The following is a 25,400-nucleotide window of genomic DNA, read 5'->3' on the forward strand; positions in this document are numbered from 1 at the left end:
TTCATCATAGAAACTTAAAAATAACCATAGGAAGCTTTCATCTGATTCAGAAACTATGAAAGAGAAATCTGCCAGTAAAAGACTGGAATAAGAAAAAAACAGAATAAACACAGGAGATCTCTGCCTTCAAATGTCTATATCATCTACTGTGGAAATATCTTCGTGGTCATTTCAAACAAGGATTGTCATGAAGATACAGGAAATGTGAGGACTACATGGGGTGTGTGTTTCAATTTTCTACAGCTGATGTGTCAAAATAAAGGGACAGCTTCTATGTAAACACTTTTTGAACGGAGAAGCAAATAACGGACTTGTCCTAGGAATATCTTGTCTGTTTAATAATCTACGGATAGAATCACAAATCATATAGATAGCATCATCCCCAACAAAGCCCACTGTTGTGAAAACAAACCATGACGTTCAAATCAACTTCTGTTTTATTCCACCAAATTCGGGTCTCCCGCCAACACAGCAGCAGACTGGGGTACAGTGACTGCTCTAATGTGGTTATGTCTTTCTTTGAAACTTAAGTGATATTGATCTTCTGATAAAATGAAATCCTGACCGCCTTAGTAAAAGGTTAAAAGTGAGAACAGACCCCATTTTATCATTCTGTTTGCAAGAATACAGTTGACGAAGACACAGGAATACAGACCAGCAAGGAATGACCATCCCTTTGACCCCAGCATGACTCCTTACACCTCCTTCCTGGACCCCAGCAGCAGGGGGCTTCCTCTCCCTCGCTCATCAGCTGCTTGCTCGTCTGTCTGCTCCTGCAAGAATGCAGGCTTTGTGAAAGCTTGGACCTTAAGGCACCCGCTGACAGCACCTAAAATAGAGCCTGGCACGTCAGATCAGCAGATTGGCTCAATAAGCATTGCCGATGGAAGGATGAAACGCACTGACTTTGCTCCTAAGAAATGAAATGGAGCAAACGGCCTCACCCTTTCGTGATGCATTCAACCAGCTCTGCCTCCTGCCACCTCTTGGTCAGGTTCAATGTCAAAGGGCGTTCCAGGACAGATTCACTCTTGCTGGTTGGTTGTTCTCTGGTCATTCAAAGAGGCAACCCGATATAAAAAGATGCACGCAAATAGGTCCTACTGTACAGCACAGGGAAATATATCCAGTCTCCTGGGACAGACCATGATGGAAAAGAACATAAAACCAAGAATGTGTGTGTATGTGTGTGTGTGTGTACACATATGTACATGTGTACACATGTATACGTGTGTGTGTATATATATATCTGAGTCACTTTGCTGTACAGTAGAATTTGGCACAATATTGCAAATCAACTACACTTTATTAAAAATTTTTAAATAAATATATAAATAAAAAGATAACACACAGGAACCTCTTCTTTATCTATTCCCGTGCTCGGGTGTCCTCTGCTTGTTGAAGATACACATTTGTATTAGTTTCCTGTTGATCCATCGAGTGTTTCTCTACGCAAATATTAGCAAATTCCCTGGTAAAGTGTCACGTCCCATCTTCCTTACACAAGGGTACCACACTCTATACACTGTCCTCCACCTGGCTTCTGGCACTTGGCCATGTACCTGGCCCGCGTTTTCCATCAGAAGTCAGGCCTTCCTCACTCCCCGTTACCAACTGCACAGAGGTCCCCTGTCCACATACACCTGCTTCAACCACTCCCTGCTGCCTGATGGACAGTCAGTGGCTTCTGATGTGTTTCCATGTTACACACAAAGCTTCAGGGACAGTCTGGCACAAATGTCATCTCATTGCCCATTCAGGTGTATGTGGAGGAAAGACCCCACGGGCCAGGACTGTGCACCTGTAAGGTTGGTTCACACGGACAGATTCCTCTCTACACAATTGTTAAAAAATATTGTTGGGAGGTTTGACGATCGTTGTACAACTATAAATGTAATAAAGTTCATTGAGTTAAAAAAATACATTGTTAGAGGGCAACAAAGAGGGGCTGAAATCTTAAATGACTGTGTGTGGTGTTAGGTCACCAGAATTTTTTCCATTCCTGTCGAAGGGAATGCTAACCTAATTTTCTTTAAACCCAGACTCTTTTTAAAAGTTAAATCCATGTAGCATTCTCCGGATGGTGGTCGGAATTCAGTTTTCCTCTTCTGCTTCCACCCATCAATTCTCTAGGCTAACAGATTTTCCCTCTAGCAACCTATTAGAGGAAAACAGGCCCTCTAAAAAAGCCTTGAAAGCCTAGTTAATATGAAGGAAATTAAATTTTTATAAGAGCATTCAGGGGTTCTAAATCAGCAGCAAATACTTTTTTCATCACAATACCCAAAATGGCACAGAAAGAAAAACATAAATGAATATTTAAAAACCTTATTCATTCCAATTCAGCCCCCCCCCAAACGAGTTTATAGTCTCAGAGTTTTTTAGTAATTCATGACTTTTTTTTCACAGTGAGAATCTAAAATTAGAAAAATGATGCCTATCTGCAGAATTAATGAAAAGGTTCTCTTTCCACCTCCTCGAGAGAAGCAGGAGGAAACCACATACATTCACATGAGACTCTCAGCTTTGAGGAAATCGAATCGCTAACTCAGGATACTTATTGCAGTCAAGGAGCATGAGAGCAATGATCTGCTTTTGTACCAGCACAGTTTGCTACATGTATGAGACTAAACTCGACGCTTTGTTTGATGTAGAGGTGACCCTTGCACGACATGGCAAGTGGGGTCTGGAAGTCGAAAGTCCAAGGATAATTGAGAATGGTCCTTCCATATCCATGCCTCGGAATCCCAAAGATCAACCATCTGCAGATCAACCAACCGCAGATGGTGCAGCACTAGGAGTATTTACTGGCGAAAAATAACCTCTGTATAAGTGGACCCACGTAGTTCAAATCCATGCTGTTCAAAGGTCAACTACACTTTTGCATAATGCCTTCAAAGACTTTTTAAAACCATGTGATATCCTCCCTGTGCCAGTGACTGTACACTTGGATTCTAGGGACAGTTCGTTAATCACTCACTCATCCTCCTCCACCAAAGACATGCACCTGCATATTTTCAGCTGCTGTCTTCACACGAGCCCCAAACTGGAACCAGACAAATGTCCGTCAAGGGTAGAATGGGTATGTAAATTTCATGCGCCAGAACACCACACAGCAACAGAGGGAAAGTGAATCATTTATGTATGCAACAACAGGAATGAACCCCACAAAATAGAGCGATGATTCCATTTACAGGGAATTCAGATCAGGCAAAACTTACTTATGGTGACAGAGGTCAGAAGAGTGTTACCTTGGAGTTCCCACTGCGGCTCCAGTGGGTTACAAACCAGCTAGTATCCATGAGGATGCAGGTTCAATCCCTGGCCTCGCTCAGGGGGTTAAGGATCCAGCATTGCTGTGAGCTGCAGTGTAGGTCGCAGAAGCAGCTCAGATCTGGTGTTGCTGGGCCTGTGGTGTAGGTTGCCGGCTACAGCTCCGATTCTGCCCCTAGCCTGGGAACTTCCATATGCTGCAGGTGCGGCCCTAAAAAGAAAAAAAAAAAAAAAAAGAATAGTGTCACCTTTGGGCTTGGGGGGGGGTGCTGTTTCAACGGGGAAAAGGGAGACCAGGGAGCCTTCTAAGTGATGGAATTGCTCTGTATCTTGATCTAAGTGGTCATTACATGGGTTAAAATTTTTTTGAGATCTGGCAACTTTACTACATGTAAATTATACCTCAATATCCCGAGCTGGTCAGCTAGCATCCTAACCAAAAAGTCCTTACTCTCCAAGTGGCAACTAGAAGCACTTCTACTCTCTGTAATTGAGTAATATTAGATCTGCAGCTAGCTAGGTCCTCAGAAGTGATTTTTTTCCTTGGGGAAATCGGTGGTTTGCTAATTAGCATCATATGTGTTAAAAATGGGGTAAATAAGGAGTGGAGGTTCCACTGTGGTGCAGTAGGTTAAGAATCTGACGGCAGTGGCTCGGGTCACTGCAGAGGTGCAGGTTTGATCCCCGACCCAGCACAGTGGGTTAAAGGACCCCGCATTGCTGCAGCTGCGAGCTTGGATGCAATCCCTGACCCAGGAATTACCATGAGCTGCAGGTGCAGCCATTTAAAAAAAAAAAAAAAGAATGGGGTAAAGTATTTTTGAGATACTCCCTGTCCTGCTACATACTCTGCTCTTAGAACATGCTGGGGGTGAGGGGGGTATGCTTTCCATACTTTGTAAATGATCAGCAAACACTGCTGATCTGATACCCGTGTTCTACCAGCCACTGGACCCTCCCCTTTCCCACCATGCCAACCTCTTCCTGGTACCTGGATGGCTCATCTTAACCCTCTCGCTTGAGGAGGGGACGACTGGCTGCTTGGGAAAGGGGGAGGCTCCCAGAACAAGTGCTGTCACAAGTCCTCACATCTCTGCCTGGTGCCCGAGGACTCGGGGATGGAAGGTCCTTCAGCCAGAGGAGCTGAGTTCTGGGACCTCAGGCCTGGACACCCCCTCAGAGACGCCTGGAACTCCTCTAGGGGATAAATCTGCCCAAAAGCCTTAGCTCTCCATCCTCCTTCCGCTATGCCCCACCTACCAAACACACGTGCGTGCATGTGTGCACGCACACAGACACACACACACACACACCCCCATCCTCAAGTCTCTGCCCTCACCCCCCACCCATGCAAACAAGTAGCTGGTATAGTCATCCATTCAACAAAAATTCAGAGTCGGGGCAAAACGGTGAAGATGGATTTCCTTTAAAGACGCATCCATTCCAGGAGTGCTTATCGTATAAGCAACAATACTTACTGAGTAATACTCCGATCAGAACTTATCCTCTTTCTCCCTCTAAATCAGTTAGTACTGACCAGAGAGAGGGGAGAACCCAGAAGGCACCCAGGACGCTGGGGAACACCTAGTCCCGGGGGAGGGAACCAAGGGGCCACGGCCCAGGCCTGATGTCACTTTCCCTGCCTGGGTCCCTCCCTCTGGGTACAGAAGGAGGGATGTGCCTGGCTGGAGGAGGGTGAGGGTGGCCCCTTCCGCCACCCTACTCTTTGGAACCTGCTGGAAGCCCACCCACTGCTCTCTCCCCTAAGCCGGCGCGGCCTGACACAGAGGTTCAGAAGTAGAAAGGCCTTCCCTGCGACTTCCCACAGGCCTCCAATTAGCTTTGCTCAGGAATAAAGCTGATGTTTGGCCTCCGTCTGTCTGAGCCCTCAGCCCTACTTCTCAGCTGGTTCAGAGCTTAGGGAAAAAGGCGGGTCCTTAATGCGCCCCCATCACACGGTGGCCCAGGGCAGGCCTGGTGGGATGAGGCTTGCGGGGGAGGGGGGGGGGGCGGTGCTGCACGATGCAGAGAATGAGCCCCTTGCAGGGACCTCGGGCTGGAGCACCTGATACCCAACAGGTAGTCAGTGCAGCACTTTTCCATTCTTTTGATCTGGAACAATGGGCATTTCCTAGGCAGTAACCTGAGAAACCCAGGATTTAGTCTTCTTGAATAAAACATCAGAGTCTCAAGCGACAAAACAAAATGAAATGGGGAGGGGAATAAATTAGAAGCTTGGGATCAACAGATACACACTCCTATTTATAAAACAGATAAACAACAAGGACCTACTGCGTAGCACAGAGAACTAGATTCAGTATCTTGTAATAGCCTATAATAAATCTGAAAAAGAATGGAATATATATACACATATTACATACATGTATGTGTGTATGTATAACTGAATCACTTTGCTGTATACCTGAAACGAACAAACACTATAAATCAACCACACTTCGATTAAAAAAACCCAAAAAACATGAAATCAAAAAGACTGCCAAAGCCCTACCTTTCTCTCTGGCAAGGGTACAATTTATTTAACCAGCTTAACGCTTGCTTTGCCCAACCTACAGGTTGACCTATGGGTCAAGGCCAGTTGTGAGGCAACCCTAACTTGTCTCGACTGATCCCATGAACCAAATTGCTTCCAAATTTCCATCTCGCCCTGCTCTATAAGGCCATAGTTGGTGTCTATCAACTCTGAATCCTCCTGCTCCAAGAACAAGAGACCAATGAACAAAATCGGAGCAGCATTCCCTCAGGGCATTAAACACACAGCAACACGCCTCAGAGGTCATCCAGGCGGTCCTGCCTCCTCGCTCCTCACATAAAACCACTTTAGCAACACAAGTAAATTCAGTGCAGGACCTGACCACGCCTGGGAAGCTGCACATGAACCGGATATGAAAAAACTGGCCTGTTAGTTGTGATCCTGTTATGTGGGTTCTATGGGGAAACTTCCTTCCTTCCTTCCTTCCACCCCTCCCTCCTTCCTTCTTTCGTTGGCAGGATGGGAGGGTGGATGTATCCATAGGAGGTATTATCAGGGGTAGAATGTCAAAGTATCTTCTTTTAATATAATTGACACATGTTGACTGGAAACACTTATATACGGTAGTAGCACGATGACCTCTGCGCTGTTAGCCGGCACCAGCCACGGCTCACGTAATTACCCTTTCTCTCTGCTGGTGAGAAGCTGTATTTCCATCTACTCTCTGAGCGACTTTCAAGCAGACAGCACAGTATGTTAACGACAGTCGCCGTGCTGTGTATTAGATCCTCAGAACTTGCTCATCTTCTAACTGCAAGTCTGCAGCCTTTGATCAACAGCCCCCCAGTACCCGCCCCCCTCCAGCCCCCGGCAACCACTGTTCCACGCTCTGCTCCTACTAGTTCAGCTTTTTTAGATTTCACAAGTAAGCGGCAGCAGCCAGTATCTGTCTTTCTCATTCTGACTTACCTCCCTTAGCATAATGCCCTTCAGGTCCATCCATGTTGGGGCAAATGGCAGGGTTTCCTTTCTTCTCATGGCTAAACGATATCCCATCATATAAACACCCTGTCTTCTTTACCCGTTCAAATGTTGATGGACGCCTAGCTTGTTTCCACTCTTAGTTATGGTGAATAATGCTGTGATAAGATATCTTAAATTTACTTTAAAATATCTTGGCATGTGTTACAAATGGAGTGAGTTAAATAAGCAAATGAATGAATGGCTCTCTCGACCCAAGGTACACACAGCAGGGGAGTGGAGAGCTGGTTAGGAGCATGTAGGCTTCCACTCATGGTTTACAAGGGGCCCTTTACAACGTTTGATACCTTCTACATCAGAGGACCTACTCAACCTTCCAGAAGCTTCCACCCGCTCAGCTTTGGACGGTCTCTGCATACTCAAATTAGTACGGCAAGCTGCGCTTCGATGCAAAGAATAAGTTGCTAGATTGGCCCTCTCAGACCAAGCAAATGACCGAGCAGTGGCCAAAGAATCATTGAACACTGGTCAGAATAGACCTTTGTTCCAAGTTTTTACAACCATATCAACGTACCAAGAAACTAGAATCTCTCCTAACACAGTAACACGACCTAACAGAATTAGTGTATCATCATACAATAAGAACCATGAACTACTTGCTAGGTACCAGGGGCTATCCCAAGTGTTTGACAAGAATGATCTTAGTTAATCACTGCAACATCCAAAGAGATCCCTGTCCCCATCCTACAGATGAAGTGACCACAGCACAGAGAGTTCAAGAAACTTGCTACAACCACAGAGCCCTAGGGACAGTGTCATCTAGGATGACTCTGCCCCATGTTCTCCTTATGGTCACACTCCATTTCTGCGTGGTCACCCCGACTTCTCCCAGCTTTTTAACTGGGAGAAATGGTCCAGGGATGCTTCTCATTGCTGTTCATAAGAACAGTACAGAAGAATGAAAACAAAGAGAGAAAAATAAAATCTACCCCATGGGCCAAAACCACATGTCCAAGGTCAGAAAAATGTTTCACTTTGTTTTTCTCATGAAAAATTCAAATCATTTGGGCACTACAGATCTAGGCAGCTCTGCAATTGCCCCTCTAGAGAACTATCTGGAAGCTCCCCACTGAGCAGCAGAGGCCTAAGCTGCCCTTCCAGCCTTGGGTCCCGAGGTGAGAGACAGCTGCCAGCCATGGCCTTCATGGGCGGCTCTGGGAGGTTCTGCAAAAAAGTCTTCAAAAGCAAGCGAGGAAGAAAGGAAGGAAGCAAGAAGCAAGGAAGAGGGAGAGAGGGAGGAAGGAAAGAAAAAGAAAGAAAAAGAAGAGTCTTCACATACAAGCACAAGAAATAAAGCAGGATGCAGTCAACGCTTCCTCTCTAACGCTTCCAGTCCTGACAACAACTTTGAAAAAAGCTTTATAATTACTCCGCTAACCTTGTCCCTTTGCTGTCTGCCCGCTATCTAGAGAGGAGACAGTTAGGCAAGAGCAGAGGAGGGGGCATGGGGCCAGATGGCAGGAAACCATGCAAACAGCACGGTCCGTGGTGGATAAAGAAAAGGGGGACCCTCCAGACTGATAGGAAAGCACACCTTTTGGGACGAGACGTGCCCTTGGGGAAGTCAAAGAAAGGTGGAAAGGAGCACAGATCTCTAATGTCCAATGTAACCTGTTGCTCATTATGCCCTCATTATAATAAAATTAGCCATGCAGATCAGAAGTACCCATCATGCACCGGCACCATGACACTTCTGATAGAACTAAATAAGGACAAAAATCCCTCCTCCCTTCGGGAAGGTGGAGCTAGGATGAAAATTATGGAATACGACTCCCAAACCCCATCTTCCCAGTGACTACCCTGCCCATCAGTTAGATGCCCCATATGACCGGTGTGCCAAAAAACGCAGGGCAGCTGCCCACATCCCTGCCTGCCTCTCCTTAAGAGGTGTATCTCTCACTTAAATAAACCTCAGTTTTCTTTCTCATTGTCCATCTCGTTTCTGAATTCCTTCTGCGACGAGACAAGAACCTACCCTTCGGGAGCAGCTTCAAAGCTAAAATGAGACGCAAGACTAAAAAAAATCAGGCTGAAACAACCAATCCTAGAAAAGGTGAGGTGTCTAAGGATGAACTGGGGACCATGGCTGTTGGGATGGTCCCTGGGGCGGTTCCACAGCCCCTTCCCTCCATTAAGCGAACAGGAATAAGAGTATCTCGTGTCATCTTAGAAGTCACTGGATTCTCCAAGGACACCAGAATCCAGCTGAGATACAGCATACGCAACATCTGAAGGCCTTGGGGAAGGACCGACAGAAAACCAGAGCAAAGGGAAGCAAGAAGAAAGAAAAGCAGAAAAGAAGGAACCCCCAACTCCAGAGGGTTCAGTAGTTATTGGCACGGATGTTTCTGCAAAGGGCCTTGCTCACAAAAAGAAAAAGGATTTGTATCTTGGCTCCTGTCGCTCCTTGAAAAACCAGAGCTTCCTCAGATATCAGTGGGCTGAATACGGAGGGTCAAACGTAAGACAGAGGCCACAGTTCCCTTTGGCAATAAAAACGAACACAAGCCTCTGCAAAAAACAAGAGTCTTCCCCCACAGAACACCGGCCTTTCGCTAGCTGGGAACTTCGCGTTCCTTCCCCAAATTTATTGTCGTGAAAATGAGTATCTGACATTCACCAAATGCCAACAGCAGGCCTCTATCTGCTATTATGACTACATCATTTGTTCACCTCTGAGCTGACTTTCAAAACATTGTTCCCTTCGGCCCAGAAAACAACAGTCAGGCGTGAAGATAAGGAAGGCAATTCAAAGTTATACGAACAATAAAAATAAATTAGTGATATAATTTTCTGCCGTTGTCAAGGCATATGCTTCATGGTTTTTACATTAAAAAGACTGGGAACGCTTTTTTTTTTATGACAGCAGAATGCAAATCCGATGGTTTTAAAGGCGAAAGGCAAGTCAGGAAAAGACCTTGGGACCGTCTCCTGCCTAAAAAAAATGTGTGTGGAAACTTCTAGGCAATGAAACTGAAAACCCAAAGGCCAGCCTGTCTCTTCTGCAGCCCAGTCGCGTCTTTCGCGTTCTTGCCCACACTTTGGTGTGATGGATTTCACAGTTGAGAATGGCGAGGCCCCTCCTTCACATCGAAGAAGCCAGAAAATGGCAGAACCAAAGCTAATTCTAACTGAACTCTAGCCGTGCAGTATTTAGACCAGTGCCAGTGTGGTTTCATTTCAGAACTCTCACAATTAACTCAATTAGCATATTCTCAGAAGTCCTCAAAGCCTCAAAGACCCAGGAAATGGTGATTCCCACGGTCTTTCTCACGCCTGACTTGTTTTAAGTACAACCCATGGTCCACGCCTCCGTGAAGGCGAGTATAATTTTGTACTGTAACTACGGACGTCTATGCTTGCCTGTACCCCCTCCATGACAGGGTCCTCAAAACCCGATCGACATCCTTTATCCATCTGCACATTTGACAGCAGCGCCGGCACAAAGCAGACATCTGTCACCTCCGTTCCGTAAATACCAAATAGATCTTATAAACACACAATCCCTGAGAAGACTTTCTGCTCATAAATATCCTTCCTACTCAAGCCAAATTTCACCATTAGAGATTAATTTCTTTGGCTCTGTCTTCCAGAGTCCATAGCGAAATAGATCTCCCTGAAGGGTGTCACTCTTTTCCCATCTGCTATGAACTGATACATAAAGGGAGTAAAAGACAACTGCTCACAACTAAAGGGAAAGATGAAAAAGGAAAGAAAAAGAAATGGAAAGAGTAAAAGAGAGGAGAAAAGATAGGGAGGAGGCAAAAAAACATGGGGCTTCCTTCGTTCTGGCTGGAGTCCTCCTTCACCACCTTTTCTCCTGGAGGAAACAGGGGCAATCCCAGCTGTACTCACCCCACTACCTGCCTCCCTTATACATGAAACGGAGGAAGCAGATTTTTCACTGTCCCCAAAATGCTCAACAACAGATGAATGTTTCTGTTGGATCTTTTTTCCTCGTTGGAAAAGAAAGCAAAACAAAAGGAGAAAAGAACGCCCTACCTACCATCTTTCATGGCCTGAAAGAGCAAGATCATTTGACTTTGGACCTAACACTCTGCCTGCAGGTGAATGAGCGAGGTTTGGGGTCACACCGAAAAACAGTGACTGTCAAAGGAAGGGCTTCACAGACCCAGCTGAAATAAAACATTAGGAGAATGAAGTTCCACTTTTGTATAACGTCTTGAGAAACATCAGAGTTTTAAGAAAAGCAAATAACTATTAAAGACTACTTTTATAACCCTTTGAGCATATGGCTTAAATACATTGAGGGCTGGTGCATTCTAATTCATTAATAAAAACCAAAGACTGATTACTGCTGTGTTTTTATGCCATCAAAGAAATTCTCTCTCATGACTTTTAAAAACTGCAAATTTCCATTTTTTCACCTCATTGTGCAAGAAAATTTAACTTATACAATTTCCAGTCTACTCTATGCTCTGGAGAGTTTGCTAAAACTGACAACTATCAAGTGCTTCTCAGGTTATTTGAAGGTTTTAGTTTCCATCTTTGAGTACAGAGTAGAATACACAGAGAAAAAGAAAGTTAAGATGAGAGAGGGGAAAAGGAGCTTGCCTTTTGTCACATTAAATTAAACATAAAATAAAAATATATACATATATATCCAAAAGAACAAAAATATAACAAGAATGGCATGAGGGAAAAAATTAGCAACAGCTCTGCTATTTCATAATTACCACATAATTATTTATTTATTTGTCTTTTTAGGGCCGCACCCGTGGCATATGGAGGTTCCCAGACTAGGGGTCTAATTGGAGCTACAGCTGCCAGCCTATACCACAGCTCACAGCAATGCCAGATCCTTAACCCACTGAGCAAGGCCAGGGATCGAACCTGCATCCTCATGGATGCTAGTCAGCTTCATTTCCACTGAGCCACGACGGGAACTCCTCATAATTACTACATAATTTAAAAGAGACTTTTATGAAGCGTTACAAGGAAGAAACCCCAGGTCAGGGGAGCCCCATCTCTGCTTCTCATCAGATTTAAAGAGAGGTTCCTGCTATAAAGTAGGAGATGTCAGGCCACTAAATTCTTTCTCATTTTGTTTAGACAAACAAAATATCCAAGTCTGCCAGGTGTCAAAGACACAGCAGGAGAATCTAAGTAAGTGCTGGCCCCTCTCAGGACTCAGGCACCCTCAGGTTCAAGTGCAAACTACCCGCAACTCTGTTCATGCAGCAGATGTTGACACCGATGATGCTACGGAAGGAGGAAGGATGAACTGTTAAGAGCAAGAATCCACAGCTGTCATCACAGCCAGGCCCTCAATGGCAGGCCAACAACATAGTGAGTGGTTCAGGCATGTCAATTTCATCTGCTAAACGTTGTCAATTTCATTTCCTAAACCCACTGAATGGTGATAAAGCGTCCTGCAAATATAAAGGCATGCCCAGTCACAAAGTAACTTTGGAAACGTGTGGCTCTTGCTGTCTGGCCTCCAGTGAATAAATGCACCCAGAAACAAGCTCTTTCGGTAACTCTTAAACCACAACAAACAACTCGTTCTGGTCTCTGAGATACACTGCAGTCTTCTTGCCCACAGAAAGCACCTGTCACATAACTTCAAAAAGGAGCTGTGAAAAAGAAAAATAATCTTAGCCTATGGGACACAGAACAAGAGTTCCCACTGTGGCTCAGCGGGTGACATACCCGACTAGCATCCATGCGGATGCCGGTTCGATTCGTGGTCCCGCTCAGTGGGTTAAGGATCCGGCGTTGCTCTGAGCTGTGGTGTAGGTCACAGATGTGGCTTGGATCCCTCATTGCTGTGGCTGTGGCATAGGCTGGCAGCTGTAGCTCCAGCTCAACCCCTAGCCTGGAAGTTCCATATGCCATAGATGTGGCCATAAAAAGCAAAAAGAATTTTTTTAACAAAAAGAAAAAAAGAGTCCTCAGACAGCCAGGCATTGGGACTTGGGATAACAGCTCCTGGGAGATGCAGACAAGGGTGTCTGAGGTCTGTTCTACCCAGACGATGGTCCCTCACCCCCACCCATGAAGGGTGCTTGGCTCTGTTATAATAACAGGAGGGGAAGGTAGGAAAGATTCCTGCAGCAGAAGACTGAGGTCTGGGGAAAATTCCATAGAAAATCAAAATCTAACACAAGTATATCTTTCTAAAAAATAAAAATAAAAAAATGAAAGCAACGTGGTGTGACTTACTCTCAGTGTCCAAAGGCATGTCTATTTTTTTGTTGTTTAACTGAAGTCAGAACTATTAATTGTGAGGCAGAATGGGGCACGGTAGGAAGGCAAGAGCCGGGCATCCTCTGCGCTGCGGACAAGCCCATCGCATCTCCACCACAATGCCTCAACTTCAGAGGTCATGGTGAGAAGCTGAAATCTCAAGATTCATAATCCCTAGCACGGCATGAAAAATGCAGACCCACTACCCCGGGCCTAGTACCAGGTCAGTCGTAGTGAGCAAATTTCATTACAACATTTAAGTCCCGGAGCAGCGAAATGAGCGGGAAAGGAGTCCTGGCAACCAGGAAGGTGACCGCTCTCCACCCAAACACGGAGCTGGGACACGGGCGCTGGATGTATGTCCCTGCCCCTGGACGGGGGCTCACACCATCAGCTCTCCCGCTCCGCAGGCCTTCGGACTCGAGTGGAATTACACCACCAGCTTTCCCGGGCCTCAAGCTACCGACAGCAAATCATGGCAACTTTCTGGCCTCCATAAAGATATGAACCAAGGCGTTCCCGTCGTGGCGCAGTAGTTAACGAATCCAACTAGGAACCATGAGGTTGTGGGTTTGATCCCTGGCCTTGTTCAGTGGGTGAAGGATCCGGCGTTACTGTGAGTTGTGGTGTAGGTCACAGACACGGCTTGGATCTGACGTTGCTGTAGCTCTGGCGTAGGCCAGCAGCTACAGCTCCGATTGGACTCCTATCCTGGGAACCTCCATATGCTGCGGTCACAGCCCTAGAAAAGGCAAAAAAAAACCAAAACAAAACATTATGACCCAATTGCTTATGATAAATTACCAATCAATCTATCTCCCTATCTACCTGTCTGTCTGTCTGTCTACCGATCTCCCATTGGTTCTGCTTCTCTGAAGGACCCTTATACAAGAGTATTCGTTAATAGGTTTGAGGCTATCACAAGGAATTTAACTTTTTGATTACGGATGGAAACTTGCTAACTTGGGTCCTCACATGTTCAGATCACTGAGCAAATCACCCGTTAGAGGCTATTATCTCTAAAGCCACCAGTTAATTCTGGGCTAGTCATGAAGGCTCACAAGCAGTAGGAAGAATAGCCAGGAATATATAAGCCAGGATCCCCGCCCACTTCACAGGACTGACCGGATCCTGCCCTGCTCCTGGCCCCTGACAACCACGACCGTGGACGGCTGTGGGGCACCCGTGATCCGGACTCAGCACCAGGCCCTGCACACGCATCATCACAAAACCTCAAACCCCGAAGGACTCTCCCATTTAGCAAATAGGATTCAAAATGGCAGAGTGAGGAGTTCCCGTCATGGCTCAGTAGAAATGAATCTAACTGGGAACCACGAGGTTGTGGGTTCGACCCCTGGCCTCGCTCATGGGTTAAAGATCCAGCGCTGCCATGGTGTAGGTCACAGACGCGGCTTGGATCCGGCATTGTTGTGGCTGTGGTACAGGCTGCTGCAGCTCCGATTGGACCCCTCGCCTGGGAACTTCCATATGCCGCAGGTGACAAAAAGACAAAAAGACCAAAAAAAAATAAAGATTGAAAAAAAAAAAAGGCAGAATGACTTGCCAGAAGTCACAGTCAAGGCACATCTGATTCCAAAGCCCACACCCACTACACCCTTGCTCAACGATTTGAGAAACACTCCAACAGATCATTTCTTGGGGGGGGGGGGGCTGCTAATTCAAGGTAAGAAAACACAGAAAATAAGAGAGCTTCTTCTCTGTTGGCATACACAAAAATACTCGGTATTACCCGGGGCCTTTGGAAGTATCACGGGTCCCGTGGAAAGAACGGCCTCAGGGCAGGCCAGACTCCAAAGGAAAAGTCACTGAAATGCACACACCAGCTGCCCCGAGATGGGCAGCCACAGAAGCGTCTCATTCCACTCGTGCTGAGGATTACAACTGTACCACGCCTGCGAAGGCTTCCACAATGAGCAAAGGGTTGAGGCTGAACATCTGTTTTCCTTCCAGGAGTCTGGAATTTTGGTATGTGCCAGACAGCGGTGTCCACGTGATTAGCCCTAATAAAAACGTGGGCCGCCGAGTCTCTCATGAGCTTCCCCAGTAGACACTGTGTCACAGATGGTGTCACAACTCACTGATGGGGAACTAAGTTCATCCGGTGTGACTTCGGTGGGAAAGCCCTCTTGGAAGGTGGCACTGGGTCTCCCCAGATTTCATGCCATGCCTTTCCCTTTGGCTGATCGGGCTCTGTAGCAAATCACAGACTATCTACTCAGTCCTCTGAGTCCTCCCAGCAAGTCATCAAACCCGCGGTGGCCTTGGCGACCTTATCTCTCGGGGCTTCCTACTTATCTTGTGAGTGACCAACTCAACTCTGGCACCGTAAGACCAAGAGACCCAACCCTTCATTGTGCAGATGAGAAACTCAGACAGGAGGAACCACAGCAGCCTGAAATGCTTGCAGAACGGACAGTGAGTCCTTCCTATTGGCACCGGGCTTCTCCGCACAGCTATTCGCCAGGGCAGGCTTGCCCGCTCCTGGCACCCAAAAGACAGAGCTGAGAGACGGCCAAGACAGGGCCTCGAATGCGCATCTGTTCTGGAAGCTCATCACTGCATTTGTCGGGGTTCTCTGGGGAAACAGAACCAGCAGGAGATGTGTGGACACAGAGGGGGAGATTTATCGAAGGCACTGACTCCTGCAGCTGTGGACGCTGAGAAGTCCCTCAGCCTGCTGTCCGCGAGCTGGGGAGCCAGACGTGCCATTCAGTCTGGGTCCAAAGGCCTGAGGACCAGGGGGACCAGTGGGTGAAGTCCCAGAGTCTGAAGGCTCCCGAGCTCCCATGTCCAGGGGCAGGATGGATGGTGCCCAGCCAAGAAGAGGGACAGGGCGTTTGCCCTTCCTCTGCCTTTTGGTTCTGCTCAGGTCTCCAGGATCAGATGAGGCGGTCCCACGTCAGGGAGGGCTGTGTGCTTCCCCTGTATTTCTGATTCAAATGCTACTCTCTTCCTGAAACACCCAGAAATCATGTTTAACCAGCAATCTGGGCATAACCTCAGCCTAGTCAAATCGACACATAAAATTACCCATCATAACAGATGCCTGCAAAACACTCCGAATCCATGATTGGTTTTTCCTTCTTCTTTGGGGGTTTTTATTCAGTGAATATACACCAAAGTGCTAGCTTCCTGGAGAGCCACGTATAAGGCGTTCTGGGGAGATACCCACAACGTGACCCCAAACCTCTTCACACCAGGTGAACCCGGAACAAGTGTTCCAAAATTCCACGCGGCGGGACTATCAGTGTCTGCTTCCCAAAGGCAGATCGCATTCTTCTTTGGTTGACTAAATCCCCAGGCAAAATTGGGAGAGAGAACAGGAAGAAAGTCTAGACCACTTTGTTTGAAAAAACAAATGTAAAAAAGATCAAAGCCTTCCATCTGAGAAAGGGGCGGGGAGAGACACCACACACCTGGAACAAGAAATGAGGGGCGGAAGGACAATTGCCCATCGTTGGTAATTAAATCTTGTGGTCTACACAAGCGTACTTGGTAGTGATGAGAACACTCAGCAAATCTCCAGGAAAGCGATAGGCATAAAAAGCACTGAGGCTCTGCAAGGCATTCAGCTGGGAGCCCAGGGAGCTCTAGGCTCCTCTCATCTCTAAGAGCAGAACCACCAAAAGAGGTAATTCGGCAGCTGGTTGAGATGAAATCTGACTGAGTGCCTGGTGGGTGGTCTGTCGGTCTTTCCCCGGTGATATGACACCATCTGTGTCCCTCCTGCCCCCTGCCCAGGAGGCATCCGGGCACAATCAGCAGCTCTTTCTGGTTATCCATTGAGAGCTCAGGGAATGTTATGTGGCTGCGTGGCATTTGCACTTACTTGAATTGGGTGGACCTGAGGCAGGACTCTCTCCGAGGGTCTCCCTTGCTGTGCAGGAGCTCCCATCTCTGCTGTGTCTCCACCTGGAGAGCAGCTGGCTACAATCTCTTTGGGTGTCAGCATGGCCCCATTGAGAGCCAAGGACAGATGACAAGGAAACCATGAGGCTGGACGGTGGGGAGTCTTCAGGGAGTGGGCAACCTCGGCATCTCCAGCAGCACAGATAGGTCTCGGCATCTGGCACCAACCATCCATCCATCCATCCATCCATCATCCCTCTATCATCCAGCCATCCGTCATCCAGCCAGCAAGCCAGCCAATCATCCATCACCCATGCCCTCCCTTTGCAGGAAAAGGAAAAAAACTCCAAACCTGGCCCCAGTGCCAGAGACCCACAAACACAGACTGCAGACCACTGAGCCTTGGAATCACCCACAGAACTGCCTGCAAACAAAAATGAGCTGATGGAAAAGCATTCAGGGCCAAAGCTTCCCACTGTTGGGACGCTCTCCAGGGCAGCCTCCCCCTCACTGGGGCAAGGTCCAGTCCATCTCCGTGGCGCCCCAATCTCCCGCATGCTCACTCTCACCATCACCAAAGGTGAGCCTCTCCCCCTGTGCCAGAGCCTGCAGAATCTGGAAGTTTCTATTGCTCAGATTCTCCGCAAATCTTTCTTCCTACGCCAGACCCAAAGGGTCCCCAAAGCCAGCTCTGTTCAAGGACACGTGCTGGGCCTTCCCAGCTGTCTTCTCCCATGGGTGCCCTGACCCTCCAGACCCCAACTCGCGGCTGAAAAGAAAGTCACGGTCAGGAAAAAAACATTTGGGAGCTGCAAAAGGCTGCAGAGAAAGTCTCTAAATCCTCAGCGGGAGCAAGGAGGCTGTAAATCTTAAAATGTAGCATAGAAAAGATGGGTAAGAGCCATCACTCCCGCCTTCCCTGGGCAGTCTGTTCAGGGAAACAGAAAATTAGGGGACCAGTCAGACGTGCTCACGAAGGAAGATGAGCAGCCTTAAAGCATGAACATTTCCCCACATCCCCACTCCTGGAGAGAGAGAGAGACTCATATCCCCCCGCCCAGGTCCCCTGGTTGCCCCTCACCAGTCAGGCAGGTGCTCTGAAGAGTCACACTGACTTTTCTTGAGCATGGCTAAATCTTTCAAGCAAATCAGTCCTTGGGGAGATGGTGGCCATTTATCACTTCTTGGTAGCGTGGGATTAACCAGCTTTCCTGGAGGATGTCTGAGGACTGGTCCTGCACCCCACTCAGTATCGGGGTCTTCACATCTCTCCATTATCTCCGTTCATCTCCGGGACTGCAGGATCCCAGCCTCAGATTCATGCAAAACTGACTGCAAGCCTGGCGCTCTCCTCTTCCATAAGGAACCAGCTAAGAGCTGAGCCCGTGGGCACTCCTGCCCCCCAAACCAGAAATGTTGCAGGTTTGGGACTGGCACATGCACACGACTGCACAGGGATGGCCAAGAGGACTTGCTGCAGAGCACAGGGCCCTCTCCTCAGTATTCTGTGCTAACCTGCATGGGAAAAGAATCTGAAAAAGAACAGATGTGTGTCTACGGATAACTATATTGCTTTGCTGTACAGCGAAATTGAACACAACATTGTAAATCAACCAGACATCAATAAAAGATTTAAAATGAGAAGAAGAAAAAGAAAAACACGGGGAGGACAGCGCAGTCATGAAAAACATCTTGGGGGCTCCATGTGGCATCGTGCAGAGGCGAGATGCGTGTTTGATGAACTTTCCCGCAAAACCGTCTGTAACACGTAGACGTATTGTTTTAATTTGCTCTTCCTTCCTCCGCCACAGTAACAAGGCAACGAGCGCAAAGGTGGTGGGCACCTACCTTTTGGAAAATAAGAGAAAGAGGCCAGTGTCCTGATTGGTTGTGCAAAACCCAAAAAAAAGCATTTAAAAATGTAAATCGTGCAGAAGCACAAAAGCTCCACGACTGCAACGCTCCAGAGAGAAGAGAGAAACCACATGCTCAGGACTCAGGGACTCGGGCTCCAGCTCTGCACCTAAGGGAGTGTGTGGTCCCCACAGGCTGGCTGGCTCTTGGGCCAACACTTCTTCCTTGGCAAAACGGGCAAGGTCTTGCCTCACTCCCAGGACACAAGCAGGAAGAAGGGAAAGCCGTGTCATTGATTCAAACGAACCTCGGTGATGGCTCCCTGGACCTGGGGGAAACCCTAGATAATCGGACGCAAGCTGACCCCCTTCACGTTCCTCAGAAGCAAAAACTCTGGGGCTGCAGGGCACCGCCCCTCATCGCAGGCAGGGACCTCAGCCCACCGGCGACAGTGGCTCCTCTTACAGAGCCCACGGCTGCCCCCGGGGCGGTACTCCTCACGTGGCTTTGCCCAGCAATCCCTCCTCTTAGATGGCAAGCACCAAGGTCAACATCAGTTTAATCCCCTCTAAACGCTCGCAAATTCCCAAAGAGCCGGATCTGAAGCGATGAGGGGGCTGGATGATTATCCCGGCTGCTGACTTCTGTTCGAGAGAGAAGGGCAGGAGAGCAAAAGGACCCGTGTGCATCTCCAGCGCTGTGTCTGCCCATTAACATGAGGCAAGTCAGAGGCTGGAAAAAATAAGAGGAGAAAGCAAGCAGGACAGAACGTGGGAGACGAAAGGAAAGGGGGGCGGGACCTAAGCCCCCCCCCCCCACTGGGAGTGACAAATTCTTGCTCTAAGAGCTGCTGTGCTGTGGCCCACGAGGCAGCTCTAATTTAAGCCGGTAAATTAAATCCAAGTGATACAAACAGGCACACACGCGCAGCCCAGGGACTTGCCAGAGGCAAAAGCCCGGGAGAGATGTGGCTTCGGACAGAGCTTCCTCTGCCCCTGGGCTTCCACATGCACCTGTGTGCTCACCTTTCCTCAGACCTGAACTTGGTGCGAGAGGCGTGCCAGCCCCCGTGGGAAGTGCCAGGCATATGGGGATGCACGTGTCAAGTCACAGGTGAGGGGAGAGAGACAGCAGGGCTGGGAAGGGCCACTGTGACTCTGGGTGGCCAGGAAAGAATGCTCTGAGTGACAGGGATGGAGAAGGACAGTGACACAGAGAGTTGTAAAGTCCCAACGGGGAACTGCGGACAGAAAGGGAAACTCAGGGTGCTTTGGGAGCCCACGGTAAGTTACTAATGAATGGCTCAAGAAAGCCATCAGAACAAAGCAGGCTTGCTCAGCTATAAAACCACTAATCAAAGCATGAACTAGGCCTCAGGTCATTAAGGGAAAGACAAAATGAGGCCTGCATTCAAATTCAGCAAAATAATGTTCCTTAGAGCCATGGAACGTAGGAGACCCTCCGAATACAGAAACCTGAGAGGACTCAACATATTTTAGCTCGTGTTACCGCCCTTCTGCTGACTTGAATAAGCCCAGGGCAGTCCTGGCTAGACCTCCTAGGGTCAAATACTCTTGCTGGATAGAAGGAAGAGCCAGTGATGTAAGCCTCGCGTCTCCCTGGAAGAATAAGGAAGCCGGTCTTTTCCCCTCTCCCCACTTTCCCTGGATTATAAAACTGTAGCCCCCCTGATCCTCCGGGCAGAGCCTCCTTGCCTGCCCGCCTGCATCTCTCACAAGCATCCTATCTTAATAAATCTATTTCTTGCTCATCACTTTGTCTCTCGCTGCATTCCTTCTGCGCTGAGACACAAAGAACCTGACCTTCAGTAAGTCCAGACACCAGGTGGGTGATTCTAGTTTAGAAAAACCCGTGGGTTCAGGTCCCACTCCGGCTTCTGGCTGGGTCCGCGTCCTGGCACGTGGGTTCACGTCCCAGTCCAGCTTCCGGCTAGGTTCAGGTCGTTAAGTGTGGGCTGTTTCACAAGGGGGCGACTCTTGCATTGCGTGAGGAGCAGCCCACGAGGCCCAGAGCTGAGCTGAGCTCGGGGAGGAGGAGACAGAAAAGAGGGAAGAGCGGCCAAGGCGCTGAGCTGGGAAGCGCATGGATGCTGGGAGCCAGGGGCTGATGGGGGGCGGCGGGGGGCGGATGGCGCAAGGCGAGGAAGCTCAGGGAAAGCCCACGGCAGCTTTGGACCAGGATGGGTCTTGACCCACTGCGATGCTTCCATGATGGAGGATGGAGGTGACACGGAAGAGGGACGAGATCAACGAGACGAGAGCGCTGGGAGGCATCCACCTCAGCCCGGGAGAGACGGGGCGGCGCCGGACACAGAGACGGAGACGCAGGTGAGAGATGGGAGGAACACACGGACAGCTCTGAAGGATGACACAGGGCAGAACGGTGACAGTGAACAAAGAAACTTCACTGAGAAGGCGGGCAGGTCCGGGTCTTGAATGTTTATCTGCAGTGGCCTGAAAACCCTCGGTCCAGTTCCCAAATCTGGACTCCAGGCCAGAGACTCGTCGGCACCTACAAGGATGCTCAACAGGCCAGACAGAGCCCTGAACTTTCCTGCCAAGAAAGGGTGAGTGTGATAAAGCCAGGAACGTCCTGCTAGCCCTGTGACAGCTCCCAGGGAGGAGAGTGCTGAAACCGAAAAAAGGAAGTGGGGGGGTTGTCAGCCTCCGTGGTGGCCGTGCATGACCAGCCCAGGCTGGCTCCCTCCACCCTCGCAGCCCTGCCTCCCACCTCCCTGCGTCCTGCTCTCTGTCCCACAGGACAAGCCCTGCTGGTGGCGTCACCAGGCTCCCAGGGGCGACTGCCAGAAGAGCGAAAGGCAAGAGAGAGAGGTTAGGGTGTCCCTCCCCTGCCCCCTCCACACAGGGAAGGGTGCCAGTGACGGCTGTGTCCCCACGACCGCAGCCCCCTCTGGTACCCCACCCTCCAGGGCTCACAGGGCTCCTTGCTTTGCTCCTGGGCGGGGGATGTGGGGAGCACTGGTCCTTGGGTGCCCAAATCCATCACTGATCCTTCAACACGCCCCCCACCTCTGTCAGGAGCCCCTCCATTAAAGTATCCTCACTGGAACCATCTAGAGTGAGTCCCTCGTCCTGCCGGCACCCCGTCTAAAACACGAGGGAGGCCTAGCTGCCTCCCAAACCCTCTGAACCAGAGACAGAGCAGCCTGACAAGCAGGGGGACGTGGCCTTCCCGGCGTCAAGGGCTGACGCCACATCCGGCCCAACTCTTCCAAAGAGCAAAGACGGCTCATTAAAGAGGGATCCAGGCAGTGCTCAAAATAACCGCTGGTCATGCGCGGTGTGCTGCAGAGGAAATTGTAAATTAATAGCAGGAGCAGCTAAAGTTAAAGAGCTGACATATACCTGGCATGGCCCAGGCTCCAGTACAATCACACAGAGCCTGAATCCTTTAATAGCAGGGAGAGAATTTTCTACTTATTTCTTTTTCCCCAATTCTCCCACCAACATTCAAAAATGTAACTCCTTTTTTTTTTTCCCCCTCTGGCTGCACCCCACAGCACAGGGAAGTTCTGGGCCAGGGATTGAACTTGAGCTGCAGCTGTATCAGCACTGGATCCTTAACCCGCCGTACCACAGCAGGACTCCCCAAACCGTAATTCTCAATGCAGAACTGTCAAGTCTTCTTGTCATCATCAACACAGGGGGGTGACTGGTACATGACATCTTTTTTTTTTCTCCTTTTCTTTTTAGGGCCACCCCTGTGGCGTATGGAAGTTCCCAGGCTAGGGGTTGAATTGGAGCTGCCAGCCTACACCACAGCCACAGCAACATTGGATCCCAGCTGAATCTGTGGTCTACACCACAGCTCATGGCCGCACTGGATCCTTAACCCACTGAGCAAGGCCAGGGATTGAACCTACATCCTCATGGATACCAGTCAGGTGTGTAACCCACTGAGTCACAACTGGAACCCCGACATCTTTTTTTTTAGGGCCATACCCCAGCATATGGAGGTTCCCAGGCTAGGGGTAGAATTGGAGCTGCAGCTGCCAGCTGCCAGCTGCAGCCATAGCCAGAGCAAAGCAGGATCGGAGCCACATCACAGCTCAGAGCAACACCGGATCCCTGAGGGCCAGAGATCAAACCCAAGTCTGCATGGATACTAGTCGGATTCATTACTGTTGAGCCCCAGCAGGAATTCCACGCTTCGCATGTCTCTAGTGAAACCCCCCTCGCCACCCCACTCCCCTCCCCGCCTGAGCCCTCCGTCCCCCAGTGGCCCCAGCATCCCTCTCTCCCAGCCCCAGCCTGACACCTAGTTAACAGCTGGGTTCCTGCCTCTACCTGGCCTCTCTCCCCCAACCCCCATCTCTAAGCCCTCCTCCCAAGGTGTAAATTTCAGAGTGACTTTCTCGAGCTCACTGGGTGAACATTGACACCCCCCTCCGTCCCCACCCCCCCACGCAGTAAGCCCTGCCATCCCTTCCTGAATTTCTCCTGTGACATCGTCACCGTCTTCTGTGTCGGCTTCTCTCCAGCTTATTGCCCACGTGGGTCCCGCCGTGATTTTCCCGCAGCGCAAATCCGCTTGCGTTACTCCTGTGCTCAAACCCCATCAGGCGCGTGTCCACGTGAGGTGTGACCTGTCTCACGTAGTGTGTTAGGAGGGTGACCCCGGGGCTGTCGTATCCGGGAGAGTCCTAGCTTAGCTCTGTTTTCTCAGAGAGCATCGATCTGTCGTGGTTGGGGTGGTAAAGAGCGCGGCCTGCCCGCTGACGCCCACGCCGCAGCCCCCTGTCCTCTGTCCCTCTGGTCACATTCTGCTTCAGAACTCAACGCACCCAACGGCTAGGGCCGTGTCATGTTTCCTCTTCCACTTTGCACATGGGGGGCCACCTGCCTTTAACCCGAGCCCATCTTCCCTCTCGGGCAGGCTCCTGCCCCCCTCCTGCCCTCTGCTTAGATTTTGTTTCATCCAAAAGCCTCCGCACTGGGCAAGACACCCCCTCCTGGATGTCGCCCACCTCCTGCTCTGAGCTCCTCTTCCTGCCTTGGGTTTAATTTGTGTTTCTTTTCTTTTCTTTTTTTTTTTTTTTTGGTCTTTTGAGGGCTGCTTCCGCAGCATATGGAGGGTCCCAGGCTAGGGGTCCAATCGCAGCTGTAGCCACCGGCTTACGTCACAGCCACAGCAACACGGGATCCGAGCTGTGTCTTCGACCTACACCACAGCTCATGGCAGCGCCAGATCCTTAACCCACTGAGCAAGGCCAGGGATCAAACCTGCAACCTCATGGTTCCTAGTCGGGTTTATTTCCACTGTGCCACGATGGGAACTCCTAATTTGTGTTTCTTTATCTCATGCTTCACAACTAGCTTCTCGTCTACTTGAGGGCGAAGCACTGTAGCTTGGTCACTGCTCTCTAAGGCTGGCCCCATGCCGGCCAGTAGCAACAAATACTGATGAGGATTTGCTAAACAAGTGAATCAATGGGCCAGATAACCGTAGGAGTTCCTCCCAAATAAGGTGTCAGGGGAGTTCCCATTGTTGCGGGGCGGAAATGAATCCAACTGGTATCCATGAGGATGCAGGTTCCATCCCTGGCCTCGCTCAGTGGGTCGGGGATCCGGCGTTGCCCTGAGCTGTGGTGTAGGCAGCGAACGCAGCTCCAATTTGACTCCCTTCCATATGCTGTGGGTGTGGCCCTAAAAAGCACACACACACACACAAAAGGCATGCTAGATTTGACTATCTAAGGATCCCCAGGGAGCTGCTGGATATGGGGGCCAGGGCCCCCAAAGGAGACCTGGGCTGGAAATGGGGACTTGGGGACTTGGCTCTTAGCACTCACGTGATGAGGAAAGTGCCCGCAGAATGTGCGGCCATGACCTTGAGAAGCAAAGTCTCCATGGAGGGTAGCAGGGTACAGGCTGAAGCGAGTGGGAGAGTGAGGGGACAGCGAGGTAAGCTGGGCAACACCTTTAGTCTCAGAGGGTGCACTCTGTGGGGGACTGAGGGACACTGAATAAGACAGATGGGGACTTCGGGCAGGAAGCTACCAGGTGTACTTGAATAGAGTACATGTCACCACCTGGGTGCTGGCAGAAGGCATCCTTAAATCTAAACACATCACTCAGGCCACCATCCTGGGCCACAGCCTCAGTAATGCGGGATCCGAGCCACATCTGCGACCTGCACCACAGCTCACGGCAGTGCAGGATCCTTAACCCACTGAGTGAGGCCAGGGATCGAACCCGCAACCTCGTGGTTCCTAGTCAGGTTTGCTAACTGCTGAGCCACGACAGGAACTCCCAGGATCATCTTTTTTTTTTTTTTTTTTAACCTCAGTGACACAAAAACCAAACCCTAAAATAATCCATTAGTCAGCATAAAACATCCACGGTTGTCTGAATGAACCTTAAGAGAAATGCTTCCTTGGCCCAAATCTGAGACACTCCTGCTACCACTCCAAGCCGGCTTCAATCTGTTTGGAGAAAGGATGAAATTTCTGTCACTGATGCTTCCAGACAGACAGAGGTGCTGTGTACCTGGGACTCCTCAGCCGCTCAGCCAGAGATAACAATTTATTTGTCACAAGGCAGGCTTTAAGAGGCCTCTTTTTTCGATACAGTAGGTGGTCACGCTTACAATATGAGATGAGGTCCATGGACAGTGTAAG

The 25,400-nt window shown here is 49.3% G+C and overlaps 1 protein-coding gene and 1 non-coding gene across 3 annotated transcripts in view; both read right to left on the reverse strand.

Annotated features, from left to right (window-relative positions):
• The window catches only part of CAMK1D (calcium/calmodulin dependent protein kinase ID), a 441,976-nt gene that overhangs the window by 355,602 nt on the left and 60,974 nt on the right, over window positions 1-25,400 (reverse strand). The gene's annotated exons all lie outside the window — the stretch shown is intronic.
• LOC125113129 (U6atac minor spliceosomal RNA) lies at window positions 1,916-2,044 on the reverse strand. The gene has a single exon (XR_007131358.1). It is a non-coding gene; the product is annotated as a U6atac minor spliceosomal RNA (small nuclear RNA).

The sequence above is a fragment of the Phacochoerus africanus genome, chromosome 12 (genome assembly GCF_016906955.1).
Source record: "Phacochoerus africanus isolate WHEZ1 chromosome 12, ROS_Pafr_v1, whole genome shotgun sequence".
Classification (NCBI taxonomy): domain Eukaryota; kingdom Metazoa; phylum Chordata; class Mammalia; order Artiodactyla; family Suidae; genus Phacochoerus; species Phacochoerus africanus.